Genomic DNA, 16,757 nt, shown 5'->3' with positions numbered 1-16,757 from the left:
AACCCGAAATGCTGTTGCTAAGGACAACAGCAAAACCCTAAAGGGTTACCAACGGGTGTGGCAGTAAACTCCTTGGTCAGAGATGGAATGATAGACACAAGGAGAGTCTCCACAATCCTATTTCTCACTTGCAGTGCACAGGTTTTAGCTTACTGCCACTAAACTGACCCCTGACACCTAGCACAGTGAGACAGGATTAGACAGGCAAGTCTTAGAATACAGCCGCAAACTTGCTAGGTTCACAGAGTAGTAACAGAACCCCAGCCAGCTAAACGACTGACTCCAGTCTTACTGCTAGGTCTGGATTGGCAGAGTGTAATACCAATTCCCCAGGCCTATTTGCAGTAAGCAACAAACAAATACAAAGCTACACAGTACTGGCTAACATTCATGAACTGACTAACCAACAAAGATTCAGCAGCATCTGCTTACTCTGAAAAGAGGCCTTATAAAGCAGGTGCTGTCCACGCCCCACTCAGACCTCACAGACTGTGAGCACAAAAACCAGCACCGGATCCCCTGCCGTGCACAGAGCCTATAACCACTGCACAGCAAAAGACCCGAACCGGAGTAACAGCTGCGCTCAGGTTACTCCACTAGCACTTGTCTCCCGGTTGCCATGACGACGTGGCAGCACAGGGCAGGAGACCCTAACATTTTTCCCTTTATAGCTGCTGTATTGTTATATACTGCGCCTAATTTGTGCCCCCCTCTCTTTTTTTTTTAACCCCTTTCTGTAGTGTAGTGACTGCAGGGGAGAGCCAGGGAGCCTTCCCTCCAACTGAGCTGTGAGGGAAAATGGCGCCAGTGTGCTGAGGAGATAGGCTCCGCCCCTTTCTCGGCGTCCTTATCATCCGTTTTTCTGTATGTTTTGGCAGGGGTTAAATGCATCCATATAGCCCAGGAGTTATATGTGATGCATTTATTTTAGCCATATAAGGTTTTTATATCGATTTATTGCGTCTCAGGGCGCTGCCCCCCCCAGCGCCCTGCACCCTCAGTGACCGGAGTGTGAAGTGTGCTGAGAGCAATGGCGCACAGCTGCGGTGCTGTGCGCTACCTTATCTGAAGACAGGATCGTCTTCTGCCGCCGATTTTTCCGGACCTCTTCGCTCTTCTGGCTCTGTAAGGGGGACGGCGGCGCGGCTCCGGTGACCCATCCAGGCTGAACCTGTGATCGTCCCTCTGGAGCTAATGTTCAGTAGCCTAAGAAGCCCAATCCACTCTGCACGCAGGTGAGTTCGCTTCTTCTCCCCTTAGTCCCTCGATGCAGTGAGCCTGTTGCCAGCAGGTCTCACTGAAAATATAAACCTAAACTAAAACTTTCACAGAGAGCTCAGGAGAGCCCCTAGTGTGCACCCTTCTCGTCGGGCACAGAAATCTAACTGAGGCTTGGAGGAGGGTCATGGGGGGAGGAGCCAGTGCACACCAGGTGATCCTAAAGCTTTCTTTAGATGTGCCCAGTCTCCTGCGGAGCAGCTATTCCCCATGGTCCTTACGGAGTTCCCAGCATCCACTAGGACGTCAGAGAAAATGGCAAAATGCGCCATCGCAATGCGCACGTGCGTCATACGGGTACAAAGTAGCATCGTTGTTGTGCAATGGTTCTAGCGAATAATCCATTCGTACAGCCGATCGCAAGGAGATTTACAGGAAGAGGGCGTTTATGGTGGTTTATGGTGGTTTAGAAAAATGCAGGCGTATCCAGGCGTTTGCTGTGCGGGTGTCTGACGTCAGTTCTGGGCCCTCCGTCGCTGGATTCATTGCACAGGATAAGTAACTACAGGGCTGGTCTTGTTTTTCACAAAATATTTTTGTACCGCTCGGCTGAAAAGGCGTTCTCACACTTGCAAAGCTAAAATACACTCCCCCGTGGGCGGCAACAATGCGTTTGCAGTGCTGCTGAAAGTAGCTAGCGAGCGCTCAACTCGGAATGAGGGCTATAGTGGGGTCCCTGAGCCGTGCAGGGTCCACGCCAGCGGCGCGGTCCGTCTCCGGTGCAGTGCATCCTGGGAACAGTCAAAGTTTTGTGCCTCGGATCAAGAACCAACTCTACACCCGATGTTATTCCCTGTTGAATACCAGTGTACCCCGCTGCAGAAAGATAGAGTTTACTATAAAATACATACAATCAAAATCCAGACGGTCAAAATCCCGACAACAATTTGGTGTGTCAACATATGTCGACATGGACACCGTATAAGTGTACCACGCCGCACTCGCCATGCTTTTGGCACGGTGCCTCGTGATATTCCCCCTCCAGGTCCACTGGTAAAGAATGAACAAATCAGTTTCAATGAAAAACTCATGTCGACTTTTTGACCTGTCGATATTTCGACCTTGTCGGTATGTTAAATGTCGGTATTTTGACCGTCGGTAAATGGTTGTCGGTATTTTGACCGGTGGGATTTTGATTGTAGGTAAATTGACCGTATCCTGATAGAGTGGGATGTACTAAAGGGAAAATGCGGTAAACCCCCTGTTTTCAGGGGGTTTTACCGCATTTTCATATGTACAAAGACCTGGCCGCCGGGTTTCGCCATCTTTTTATGGCAATACCCTATAGAAGCCTATGGGCTCCTTTCGCACCCGCCACCCCCCCTCACCTGTGTCCAGGTAGCCACTGGTGCCACTCCACAAGGAGGAGGAGCCTGGGGACTCCCAGCACACGTCACCTCCCGGGGCTGGGAGGTGATGGACAACGCAGAGACACCTCCCCCCGCACACCTTCTGAAAGGTATCGCGAGTGAGCCTCTGCCACCCTATTGCGATGTTAGTCGCATATGTTAGTACATATGTGATTAGCGCAATGTATTTTAATACATCCCACCCATAGGTAGATAGAATATATATATATATATATATATATATATATATATATATATATATATATATATATATATATATATATAACTTTAAACCTACCGGTAAATCTTTTTCTCCTAGTCCGTAGAGGATGCTGGGGACTCTGTAAGGACAATGGGGTATAGACGGGCTCCGCAGGATACATGGGCACTTTAAGACCTTTAATGGGCGTGAACTGGCTCCTCCCTCTATGCCCCTTCATCAGACTCCAGTTATAGGAACTGTGCCCAGAGGAGACGGACATTTCGAGGAAAAGGATTTTGTTAAGGGTGGGACACATACCAGCTCACACCACAAAAAACACCGTACAACATGGTATATAAGTAAACAAGTTAACAGTATGAACAACAACAGAAAACTGCTACAACCTGATTTCAACAGCAACACAACCTGTGTGTACCTTATCAATAACTATGTACAATTATTGCAGATTTCAGTCCGCACTGGGACGGGCGCCCAGCATCTTCTATGGACTAGGAGAAAAGGATTTACCGGTAGGTTTAAAATCTTATTTTCTCTTACGTGCTAGAGGATGCTGGGGACTCCGTAAGGACCATGGGGTTTATACCAAAGCTCCAGACCGGGCGGGAGAGTGCGGATGACTCTGCAGCACCAATTGAGCAAACATGAGGTCCTCCTCAGCCAGGGTATCAAACTTGTAGAACTTTGTAAAAGTGTCTGACCCCGACCAAGTAGCTGCTCGACAAAGCTGTAATGTCGAGACGCCCAATATGAGCCCACCTTCCTTGTGGAATGGGCCTTTACCGATTTTGGTAACGGCAAACCAGCCATAGAATGAGCCTGCTGTATCGTGTTACAGATCCAGCGTGCAATAGTCTGCTTGGAAGCAGGCGCGCCAATCTTGTTGGCCGCATACAGGACAAACAGTGCCTCTGTTTTCCTAATACGAGCCGTTCTGGCTACATAGATTTTTAAAGCCCTAACCACATCAAGGGACTTGGAATCCTCTAAGACATCCGTAGCCACAGGCACCACAATAGGTTGGATCATATGAAACAACGAAACCCCCTTGGGTAGAAATTGAGGACGAGTTCTCAATTCCGCTCAATCTACATGGAAAATCAGATAGGGGCTCTTGTGAGACAAGGCTGATAATTCTGATACCCGCCTGGCCGAAGCCAAGGCCAATAACATGACCACTTTCCAAGTGAGAAATTTCAAGTCAACAGTTTGAAGAGGTTCAAACCAATATGATTTAAGGAACTGTAACACCACGTTATGGTCCCACGGTGCCACTGAGGGCACAAAAATAAGAATTTACTTACCGATAATTCTATTTCTCGGAGTCCGTAGTGGATGCTGGGGTTCCTGAAAGGACCATGGGGAATAGCGGCTCCGCAGGAGACAGGGCACAAAAAGTAAAGCTTTTAACCATGTGGTGTGTACTGGCTCCTCCCCCTATGACCCTCCTCCAAGCCTCAGTTAGGTACTGTGCCCGGACGAGCGTACACAATAAGGAAGGATCTTGAATCCCGGGTAAGACTCATACCAGCCACACCAATCACACCGTACAACTTGTGATCTAAAACCCAGTTAACAGTATGATAACAGAGGAGCCTCTGAAAGACGGCTTCCTACAACAATAACCCGATGAAGGCAACAATAACTATGTACAATTATTGCAGATAATCCGCACTTGGGATGGGCGCCCAGCATCCACTACGGACTCCGAGAAATAGAATTATCGGTAAGTAAATTCTTATTTTCTCTATCGTCCTAGTGGATGCTGGGGTTCCTGAAAGGACCATGGGGATTATACCAAAGCTCCCAAACGGGCGGGAGAGTGCGGATGACTCTGCAACACCGAATGAGAGAACTCCAGGTCCTCTTTTGCCAGGGTATCAAATTTGTAGAATTTTACAAACGTGTTCTCCCCCGACCACGTAGCTGCTCGGCAGAGTTGTAATGCCGAGACCCCTCGGGCAGCCGCCCAAGATGAGCCCACCTTCCTTGTGGAATGGGCCTTAACAGATTTAGGCTGTGGCAGGCCTGCCACAGAATGTGCAAGTTGAATTGTGCTACAAATCCAACGAGCAATCGACTGCTTAGAAGCAGGAGCACCCAGCTTGTTAGGTGCATACAGTATAAACAGCGAGTCAGATTTTCTGACTCCAGCCGTCCTTGAAATGTATATTTTTAAAGCTCTAACAACGTCCAACAACTTGGAGTCCTCCAAGTCGCTTGTAGCCGCAGGCACTACAATAGGCTGGTTCAGGTGAAACGCTGATACCACCTTAGGGAGAAAATGCGGACGCGTCCGCAGTTCTGCCCTATCCGAATGGAAAATTAGATATGGGCTTTTGTAAGATAAAGCCGCCAGTTCTGACACTCTCCTGGCTGAAGCCAGGGCTAGTAGCATGGACATTTTCCATGTGAGATATTTCAAATCCACCTTTTTTAGTGGTTCAAACCAATGGGATTTGAGGAAATCTAAAACTACGTTTAGATCCCACGGTGCCACCGGAGGCACTACAGGGGGCTGTATACGCAGTACACCCTTAACAAAAGTCTGGACTTCAGGAACTGAGGCCAATTCTTTTTGGAAGAATATTGACAGGGCCGAAATTTGAACCTTAATAGATCCCAACTTGAGACCCATAGACAATCCTGATTGCAGGAAATGCAGGAATCGACCCAGTTGAAATTCCTCCGTCGGAGCACTCCGATCCTCTCACCACGCAACATATTTTCGCCAAATGCGGTGATAATGTTTCGCGGTTACTTCCTTCCTTGCTTTAATCAAAGTAGGAATGACTTCTTCCGGAATGCCTTTTCCCTTTAGGATCCGGCGTTCAACCGCCATGCCGTCAAACGCAGCCGCGGTGTAACCCTGTGTATAAAAAGTATGCTAATATATGTATAAAAGTGAATATAGTGACATAATATATTGTATATTAATATTGAGGAATAGTAACCAGTTTACTATGTGTAGTTATTCACTTTATTGTCATAATGATTGATGCCTGATTGATTATTGTGAGTGGGGTTCAGCTGTTACCGATGGCAGAAGGGGAGAGGAGAACGTGCTGCCCGGAAGAGTGAGGAGAGCGAGACGGCTCGAGGAGAGGAGAAAAGGACGGTTGGTGGCGCAGAGGGAGAGGAGAGAGCTGCGGGGGAGAAGGAGAGAGAGGACGGAGCTGCAACAAGGGGAGGAACGGAGGAACAGTACCGCGGTGCGGGAGGTAGAAGCCGGAGTGACTGTATATATCAGTCGGAAACCGAGCTGAGGTAGAGAGAGGCAGCGTAAATTAAACGGAGCCCAGTAGTAAATAGACCAGGTATTCTTACCTTATTCTGGATCCGGTGTGGACAGTTACTGCTCGGGAGACACTCGCGGCTGGGAGGTAGCTGAGGGGATATAAAATGACTCCTCTGACGCAGGCAAAGATGGAAGCCTGTTAGCAAATAGGAATAAAGAAATCTGCTCCCCCAACACAGAGGTATTGTTTCTGCAGGCAAAGGGAATAGGAAGCATATCCACAGCAACAGAAGATAATTCAGATCAAAACCAAATAAAAATAGGCAGAGAGAAGAACATAGCTAGGAACAGAAAAAGCACAAACAAAACTCTAAAAGCTATGTGTGCAAATGCTAGGAGCTTAGGAAATAAAATCCCAGAACTAACTGCAATAATGACAAGGGATGATCTAGACATTGTGGCAATTACAGAGTCATGGTACAACGAAAATCATGACTGGGACATAGCTATACCGGGATATACTTTGTTTAGGAAGGACAGAATTGGAAAAATCGGGGGAGGGGTAGCAATGTATGTAAAAAATGCCATAAAGACTACATTAATACAAAGTATTGAAGAAAAAACTGAGGCCCTTTGGGTGACCATAGAAACAGGGGAAAAGTTGATTATTCGTATTGGCGTGATATACAGGCCACCAGGTCAGGAAGAGGAACTTGACAAGAACCTATTGCAGGACATAACTAAAAAAAACAACAATATATAAAAAAAAAAAAAGGGGCAGACTAGATGGGCCAAGTGGTTCTTATCTGCCGACAAATTCTATGTTTCTAGGGGGAGTATCTGAATATAATACCACTCCCATAATCTGCAGGGAGTTGTGAATAATAGATTGGATAAGCCCAGCAGTGAAAGGATTGTGTCAAATAATTGTTCCCTCCCTGCAGCACTGATCTAACACTGGAGTAAAGGAGCCTTGTAATAAGGAGAAAGAAGGATAGGACAGCTTCATCAAATTGCACCTTTACATATGGTGTCTTACACTTATGTCCATACAAAGTTTAATATTGATTCTCTTTGAAGGTCGGCTTATGGGGACATTGCACATGAGTGTTTTCAATTCCATCTAAGGAATTATAACTTGAGACTCCTCTCTAAATTATATAATTCTGCTAAATAACTTTGGCGCAGGAGTGACTGTAGGAAACCAAGATACTACCTATCACAAATGGATTGATAATTTGAGTGGTAGTTATATTAATCTCTGCATAGATTAATCTGGTACTCCAAAGCGAAAAATCCGAGTATTGGCCTATCTGGGACTTTCTATTCCTATCCCCTGCATGAAAGACTGTGTTGCAACAGATGGATACAGAATATCTAGTCAAGTAAGGATAATACCAGGAGCTGCTATTCATTTTTCAGAGCACCAGGCAAAGAAGGGAAGTGTATATAGATAGGAGCCAACCATTGGCCGATAACTAATATTAATTATTCTACCTCTGAGATATCGACTTTTATAAAGGGCCCCAACGTGCGCAGAAATACGAACCAGAAATACATTATAGTGATACCAGCTATGGATACATTTTACTATACTTACAAAATCTAGGTAATAATTATAACCAGCGCTGTTTGTTTTTCTTTCAACCGGTTTTACATTTTTGTCCTTGCATGCATAAACTGTTGTATATTACTTTAGTATTATGTTAGGAATATATCCATATAGATATTTATAGTTTAAAATAAATACTACCAGTACTATGGGTTCTCGAAACTGTGATGCTGTGTATAATTAATTAACACCCTTACCTGAATATTCGCGGATCACGGAAGTGGACTGGAACATTCCTGGAAGACAATAAAACGAGTCATCGGTAATTGTAAATTTACATTTATATAATCTATAACTCTTTTGTTTAATACTGTATTAACATTCATTATATGTTAATAATAGGGGCTTTCCCAAGTAGGCCCAACATTAAAATTGCTTGGGTGGAGGCACACCTTATAATTCACTGGAAGTAACTCCCTGTCTTTGATAGTAGTGTGGTAGGAGGGGTTACCGTCAAACGCAGCCGCGGTAAGCCTTGAAAAAGACAGGGACCTTGCTGAAGCAGGTCCCTTCTCAGAGGTAGAGGCCACGGATCGTCCGTGATCATCTCTTGAAGTTCCGGGTACCAAGTTCTTCTTGGCCAATCCGGAGCCACTAGTATCGTTCTTACTCCTCTTTTCAGTATAATTCTCAATACCTTTGGTATGAGAGGCAGAGGAGGAAACACATATACCGACTGGTACACCCAAGGCGTTACCAGCGCGTCCACAGCTATTGCCTGCGGGTCTCTTGACCTGGCGCAATACCTGTCCAGTTTTTTGTTGAGGCGAGACGCCATCATGTCCACCATTGGTCTTTCCCAACGGGTTACAAGCATGTGGAAAACTTCTGGATGAAGTCCCCACTCTCCCGGGTGAAGGTCGTGTCTGCTGAGGAAGTCTGCTTCCCAGTTGTCCACTCCCGGGATGAACACTGCTGACAGTGCCATCACATGATTCTCCGCCCAGCGAAGAATCCTCGCAGCTTCTGCCATTGCACTCCGGCTTCTTGTACCGCCCTGTCTGTTTACATGGGCGACTGCCGTGATGTTGTCCGACTGGATCAACACCGGTTTTCCTTGAAGCAGAGGTTCTGCCTGACTTAGAGCATTGTAGATTGCTCTTAGTTCCAGAATGTTTATGTGAAGAGACATCTCCAGGCTCGACCACACGCCCTGGAAGTTCCTTCCTTGTGTGACTGCTCCCCAGCCTCTCAGGGTGGCGTCCGTGGTCACCAGGATCCAATCCTGTATGCCGAATCTGCGGCCCTCCAATAGATGAGCGCTCTGCAACCACCACAGAAGAGATACCCTTGTCCTTGGAGACAGGGTTATCCGCCGGTGCATCTGAAGATGCGACCCTGACCATTTGTCGAGCAGATCCCTCTGGAAAATTCTTGCGTGGAATCTGCCGAATGGAATTGCTTCGTAAGAAGCCACCATTTTTCCCAGGACTCTTGTGCATTGATGTACAGACACCTTTCCTGGCTTTAGGAGGTTCCTGACAAGTTCGGATAACTCCTTGGCTTTTTCCTCCGGGAGAAATACCTTTTTCTGAACCGTGTCCAGAATCATCCCTAGGAACAGCAGACGTGTTGTCGGAATTAACTGGGATTTTGGAATATTCAAAATCCACCCGTGCTGTTTTAGCACTTCTTGAGACAGTGCTACTCCCATCTCTAGCTGTTCTCTTGACCTTGCCCTTATTAGGAGATCGTCCAAGTATGGGATAATTAACACGCCTTTTCTTCGAAGAAGAATCATCATCTCGGCCATTACTTTGGTAAAGACCCGAGGTGCCGTGGACAATCCAAACGGCAGCGTCTGAAACTGATAGTGACAGTTTTGTACGACGAACCTGAGGTACCCCTGGTGTGAGGGGTAAATTGGGACGTGGAGATACGCATCCTTGATGTCCAAGGATACCATAAAGTCCCCTTCTTCCAGGTTCGCTATCACCGCTCTGAGTGACTCCATCTTGAACTTGAACTTTTTTATGTACAGGTTCAGGGATTTCAGATTTAGAATAGAGTGGAATAATACCCCTTTCCCTGTTGTAAAAGGGGTACTTTGACTATCACCTGCTGAGAGTACAGCTTGTGAATGGCTTCCAAGACCGTCACCCTGTCGGAGGGGGACGTTGGTAAAGCAGACTTCAGGAAACGGTGAGGTGGAGATGTCTCTAGTTCCAACCTGTAACCCTGAGATATTATCTGCAGGATCCAGGGATCCACTTGCGAGTGAGCCCACTGCGCGCTGAAGTACTTGAGACGACCCCCCACCGCCCCCGAGTCCGCTTGAGCAACCCCAGCGTCATGCTGAGGCTTTTGTAGAAGCGGGGGAGGGCTTCTGTTCCTGGGAAGGAGCTGCCTGTTGCAGTCTCTTCCCCCTTCCTCTGCCTCGTGGCAGATATGAATATCCCTTTGCTCTCTTGTTCTTAAAGGAACGAAAGGGCTGCGGCTGAAAAGTCGGTGTCTTTTTCTGTTGGGGAGTGACTTGAGGTAAAAAAGGTGGATTTCCCGGCTGTAGCCGTGGCCACCAGATCCGATAGACCGACACCAAATAACTCCTCCCCTTTATACGGCAAAACTTCCATATGGCGTTTTGAGTCCGCATCACCTGACCACTGTCGCGTCCATAAACTTCTTCTGGCCGAAATGGACATAGCACTTACCCGTGATGCCAGTGTGCAAATATCCCTCTGTGCATCACGCATATAAAGGAATGCATCCTTTATCTGCTCTAAAGACAGTACAACATTGTCCCTATCCAGGGTATCAATATTTTCAATCAGGGACTCTGACCACGCTACCCCAGCACTGCACATCCAGGCAGTCGCTATAGCTGGTCGTAGTATAACACCTGTATGAGTGTATATACTTTTTTGGATATTTTCCATCCTCCTATCTGCTGGATCTTTAAGTGCGGCCGTCTCAGGAGAGGGTAACGCCACTTGTTTTGATAAGCGTGTGAGCGCCTTGTCCACCCTAGGGGGTGTTTCCCAGCGCGCCCTAACCTCTGGCGGGAAAGGGTATAAAGCCAATAACTTCTTTGAAATTATCAGTTTTTTATCGGGGGCAACCCACGCTTCATCACACACCTCATTTAATTAATCTGATTCAGGAAAAACTATAGGTAGTTTTTTCACACCCCACATAATACCCTGTTTTGTGGTACTTGTAGTATCAGAAATATGTAACGCCTCCTTCATTGCCAAAATCATATACCGTGTGGCCCTACTGGAAAATACGGTTGATTGGTCACCGTCGCCACTGGAATCAGTGCCTGTGTCTGGGTCTGTGTCGACCGACTGAGGTAACGGGCGTTTTACAGCCCCTGACGGTGTTTGAGGCGCCTGGACAGGTACTAATTGGTTGTCCGGTCGTCTCATGTCGTCAAACGACTGCTTCAGCGTGTTGACACTATCACGTAATTCCATAAATAAAGCCATCCATTCTGGTGTCGACTCCCTAGGGGGTGACATCCCCATATTTGGCAATTGCTCCGCCTCCACACCAATATCGTCCTCATACATGTCGACACACACGTACCGACACACAGCAGACACACAGGGAATGCTCTAAACTAAGACAGGACCCCACTAGCCCTTTGGGGAGACAGAGGGAGAGTTTGCCAGCACACACCAAAAGCGCTATATATGACAGGGATAGCCTTATAATAAGTGCTCCCTATATAGCTGCTTTAAATATATATATATAATGCCACAATTTTGCCCCCCCTCTCTTGTTTTACCCTGTTTCTGTAGTGCAGTGCAGGGGAGAGACTGGGAGCCTTCCTGACCAGCGGAGCTGTGAGAGGAAAATGGCGCCGTGTGCTGAGGAGATAGGCCCCGCCCCTTTTTCGGCGGGCTCGTCTCCCGCTCTTCAATGGATTCAGGCAGGGGTTAAATATCTCCATATAGCCCCCGGAGGCTATATGTGAGGTATTTTATGCCTAAAAAAGGTTTCTCATTGCTGCCCAGGGCGCCCCCCCCCCCAGCGCCCTGCACCCTCAGTGACTGCCGTGTGAAGTGTGCTGAGAGCAATGGCGCACAGCTGCAGTGCTGTGCGCTACCTTAAGAAGACTGAGGAGTCTTCTGCCACCGATTCTGGACCATCTTCTGTCTTCAGCATCTGCAAGGGGGCCGGCGGTGCGGCTCCGGTGACCCATCCAGGCTGTACCTGTGATCGTCCCTCTGGAGCTTGATGTCCAGTAGCCAAGAAGCCAATCCATCCTGCACGCAGGTGAGTTGACTCCTTCTCCCCTAAGTCCCTCGCTGCAGTGATCCTGTTGCCAGCAGGACTCACTGTAATATAAAAAAACCTAGCTAAACTTTTTCTAAGCAGCTCTTTAGGAGAGCCACCTAGATTGCACCCTTCTCGGCCGGGCACAAAAACCTAACTGAGGCTTGGAGGAGGGTCATAGGGGGAGGAGCCAGTACACACCACATGGTTAAAAGCTTTACTTTTTGTGCCCTGTCTCCTGCGGAGCCGCTATTCCCGATGGTCCTTTCAGGAACCCCAGCATCCACTAGGACGATAGAGAAAGGAAGTTGGATGTGCAGTACTCCCTTCACAAAAGTCTGCACTTTTGGAAGAGAAGCCAACTCCTTCTGAAAGAATATTGATAATGCCGAAATCTGTACCTTAATGGAGCCTAACTTCAGGCCCATATCCACTCCTGTCTGTAGAAAATGGAGAAAACGACCAAGCTGGAAATCCTCCGTAGGAGCATCTTGGATTCAAACCTAGACACATACTTCCTCCAGATACGATGATAGTGCTTCGCCGTTACCTCCATCCTAGCTTTAAGTAGCGACCTCCTAGCTGAAATTGCCATGGCATTGGCCCTTGATCCCAAGAGGCCAATATCCCTTGCAACCTCCCTTAGGTATAACGCTGCGTCTTTGATGTGACCCAATGTTAACAGAACAGTATCCCTGTCGAGGGTGTCCATGTCAGATGACAAGTTATCTGCCCGAGCTGCAATCACGCTACTCACCCATGCCGACGCAACTGCTGGTCTGAGGAGGGCTCCCGTAGTCGCATAAATTGATTTTAAAGTGGTTTCCTGCTTGCGATCCGTAGGATCCTTTAGTGTCTCGGTGTCCGGGGACGGTAGGGCCACTTTTTTTGGATAACCGCGTCAAGGCTTTATCCACCGAGGGAGAGGATTCCCACTGTAATCTGTCCTGTGAGGGGATAGGATACGCCACAATAATTCTCTTGAGAACCTGCAGCCTCTTGTCTGGAGTTTCCCAAGCCTTTTCAAATAGCGCGTTCAGTTCATGAGATGGGGGAAACGTTACCTCACGTTTCTTCTCTTTAAACATACAGACCCTTGTGTCCGGGACAGAAGGGCCCTCTGTGATATGTAATACATCCCTTATTGCTACAATCATGTACTGAATACTCTAGGCCACCCGTGGGTGCAACCTCGCCTCATCATAGTCGACACTGGAGTCGAAATCCGTGTCGGTATCAGTGTCTGCTATCTGGGTAAAGGGACGTTTCTGGGACCCTGACGGGTTCCTAGACACAGCAATATCCATGGATTGTCTCCATGCTTGGTTCTGAGACTCAGCTTTGTCCAATCTTGTATGCAATAAAGCCACACTTGCATTCAAAACATTCCACATGTCTACCCAGGGCCGGCTCCACCCTGAGCGAAAACATGTAAAAGCTCCAGGAAAAGTGGGCGTGGCCTCTTGGAAAGTGGGCGTGTCCTCACAACTTCATATTATTAGACTACAAATAAATATGTTTTCACACCCCCTCTACGCACACAATTAGCAGCCTTACACATAACAGCCACAGTAGTGTTCCTTAGGGTGTGTACACACGGTGAGATCCTTGCCATGTCCTATTTTTACTTGCGATTTGCCTTGAACTCCCCGGAGCCCAGATAGGACAGATTTTGACTAACTTTTCTTGAGATATGGACTATGTATGCTTACGATTTTGGCTTATGTGAGATTTTGGCTTATGTGAGATGTCATTGACATGTGAGATGAACTAGATAGGACACCGATCTAGCAAGGATTGACTTGCTTGCACAGTCTATTTTTTCTTTCGATGCCGACCGCGCTGGACCGTGCATCGGCATCGAATCGGGATCGCAAGGTGACTGTCACCTTGCGATCTGCACTAACTTTTCTTCCGATTTTGACTATATAGTGAGAATCGGAAGAAAAAAATCTCACCGTGTACACACCCTTACACACAATGTCTCCAGTATAGTGTCAGATACACATAATGTCTCCAGTATAGTGCCAGATACACAATGTGCAGTGCCAGATAGACATGATATGCCCCCCAGCAGTGCCACCTACACACAATATGCCCTCCAGCAGTGCCAGCTACACGATAGTGTTCACTTTTTAGGGCAGGGAGGGCACATTTTTAAGTTAGGAGGGCAAAATGATGTACATACTGTAATGCTTGGTGCTCATCTACCAACATCGTAAAGCATGGACAGTGCGCGGCGAAGGTGAGCAGCAAAAATTTAGGGGCGTTGCTTCGTGGGGAAGGTGGGTGGCCACATAATAGTGGCAATTCACATTACACCACACAGCAATGCAGTTAATACACACTGCACCAGGTAGAACCTCCTAGACACTTTGCGCCAGGCAGAGCACGTTAGACCCTTTGCGCCAGGCAGAGCACGTTAGACACTTTACGCCAGGCAGAACACGTTAGACACTTTACGCCAGGCAGAACACGTTAGACACTTTGCGCCAGGCAGAGCACGTTAGACACATTGCCTAGCCACAGACGCCTAGCAGGAACACTACATGATATGCTCCCCAGCCGTGCCAGCTACACATGACATGCCCCCCAGCAGTGCCAGCTACACGTGACATGCCCCCCAGCAAAGCCAGATACATAAATGGCCACACAGTGCCAGATATGTAGATACAGAAGAGCCCCCACAGTTCTAGATAAATGCCCCCACAGTGCCAGATACAGAAAGGCCCCCACAGTGCCAGATAAATGTCCCCACAATGCCAGATAAATGTCCCAATAGTGCCAGATAAATGACCCCACAGTGCCAAATTATGACCCCACAGTGCTACATAAATGCCCCCACAGTGCCAGATATGACCCCACAGTGCTACATAAATGCCCCCAGTGCCAGATATGACCCCACAGTGCTACATAAATGCCCCCACAGTGCCAGATATGTCCCCACAGTGCCAGATAAATGCCCCACAGTGCCAGATAAATGCCCACACAGTGCCAGATAAATGCCCACACAGTGCCAGATAAATGCCCCCACAGTGCCAGATAAATGCCCCCACAGTACCAGATAAATGCCCCACAGTGCCAGATAAATGTCCCACAGTGCCAGATAAATGCCCACAGTGCCAGATAAATGCCCCCACAGTGCCAGATAAATGCCCCCAGTGCCAGATAAATGCCCCCACAGTGCCAGATAAATGCCCAGTGCCAGATAAATGCCCCCACTGTGCCAGATAAATGCCCCACAGTGCCAGATAAATGCCCCCACTGTGCCAGATAAATGCCCCACAGTGCCAGATAAATGCCACACAGTGCCAGATAAATGCCCCACAGTGCCAGATATGACCCCACAGTGCTACATAAATGCCCCCACAGTGCCAGATATGACCCCACAGTGCTACATAAATGCCCCTACAGTGCCAGATATGACCCCACAGTGCTACATAAATGCCCCCAGTGCCAGATATGACCCCACAGTGCTACATAAATGCCCCCACAGTGCCAGATATGTCCCCACAGTGCCAGATAAATGCCCCACAGTGCCAGATAAATGCCCACACAGTGCCAGATAAATGCCCCCACAGTGCCAGATAAATGCCCCCACAGTGCCAGATAAATGCCCCCACAGTACCAGATAAATGCCCCACAGTGCCAGATAAATGTCCCACAGTGCCAGATAAATGCCCACAGTGCCAGATAAATGCCCCCACAGTGCCAGATAAATGCCCCCACAGTGCCAGATAAATGCCCAGTGCCAGATAAATGCCCCCACTGTGCCAGATAAATGCCCCCACAGTGCCAGATATGACCCCACGGTGCTACATAAATGCCCCCACAGTGCCAGATATGACCCCACAGTGCTACATAAATGCCCCCACAGTGCCAGATATGACCCCAGTGCCAGATAAATGCCCCCACAGTGCCAGATAAATATCCCCAGTGCCAGATAAATGTCCCCACAGTGCCAGATAAAAGCCCTCACAGTGCCAGGTAAATGTCCCCACAGTGCCCAGATAAATGCCCTCACAGTGCCAGATAAATGCCCCCACAGTGCCAGATAAATGCCCACAGTGCCACATAAATGTCTGCCGGATAAATGCCCCCAGTGCCAGATAAATGCCCTCACAGTGCCAGATAAATGTCCCCACAGTGCCAGATAAATGTCCCCACAGTGCCAGATAAATGCGTTGGAGGGGGAGGAGTACTGCTGTCCAGGTGCTGTCCGGGTGCTGTCCGGTTGCGGGCGGCCAGGAAGCCTCTAAGTCCAAGGCGCTTGTGTGCGCTGTGCGGCGCCGGCGTCTGACACCGGCGCCGCTCAGCGCGTATAGCGCACACAAGTCGCACGATGCTGCAGTGCACAGGGCCAGCTCCATGTTCGAATATGGCGGCGCCCATTAAGGGTGGCACCCTGCGCGGCCGCTCTATTCGAACATGCCTAGAGCCGGCCCTGTGTCTACCCAATCAGCAGTCGGCGGTGCCGACGCAGTCACTATCACATTTTGCTCCTCTTCCTCCCTCGAATAGCCTTCCGCCTCAGACATGTCGACACACACGTACTGAGACACCACCACACACACTGAATTATAGGGGACAGACCCACAAGGAGGTTCTTTGGAGAGACAAAGAGGAAGTTTGCCAGCTCACACCCAACGCCGCCACAGTCTGAAATATAACAATACCCCAGACCTGTATAGCGCGTTTTATATATATAATATATATATCAAATGAGCACCAAATATTGTGGGCCCCCCCCCCCTCGTTTTGTACCCTGTTACTTGCAGATATCAGGGCAGGGTCCAGGAGCAGCGTCTCGTCTCTGCAGCCAAGGGACAAAGCCCCGCC

At 48.3% G+C, this 16,757-nt stretch overlaps 1 protein-coding gene across 2 annotated transcripts in view; it reads right to left on the bottom strand.

Annotated features, from left to right (window-relative positions):
* The window catches only part of LOC134983601 (zinc finger protein 271-like), a 123,962-nt gene that overhangs the window by 95,077 nt on the left and 12,128 nt on the right, over window positions 1-16,757 (bottom strand). Inside the window, exon 2 of one of the 2 annotated variants that reach the window (XM_063949267.1) lies at window positions 7,895-7,933. The exons of the other annotated variant lie outside the window; for it this stretch is intronic. The gene's annotated coding sequence lies outside the window, so the exon portion shown is untranslated. The remainder of the gene's footprint in view (window positions 1-7,894; window positions 7,934-16,757) is intronic. 2 annotated transcript variants of the gene reach the window in all.

Source organism: Pseudophryne corroboree (assembly GCF_028390025.1).
Source record: "Pseudophryne corroboree isolate aPseCor3 chromosome 3 unlocalized genomic scaffold, aPseCor3.hap2 SUPER_3_unloc_2, whole genome shotgun sequence".
In the NCBI taxonomy this organism is placed as follows: Eukaryota; Metazoa; Chordata; class Amphibia; order Anura; family Myobatrachidae; genus Pseudophryne; species Pseudophryne corroboree.
The sequence above is the reverse complement of the archived record's forward strand: the minus strand, read 5'-3'. Positions and strand labels throughout refer to the sequence as shown.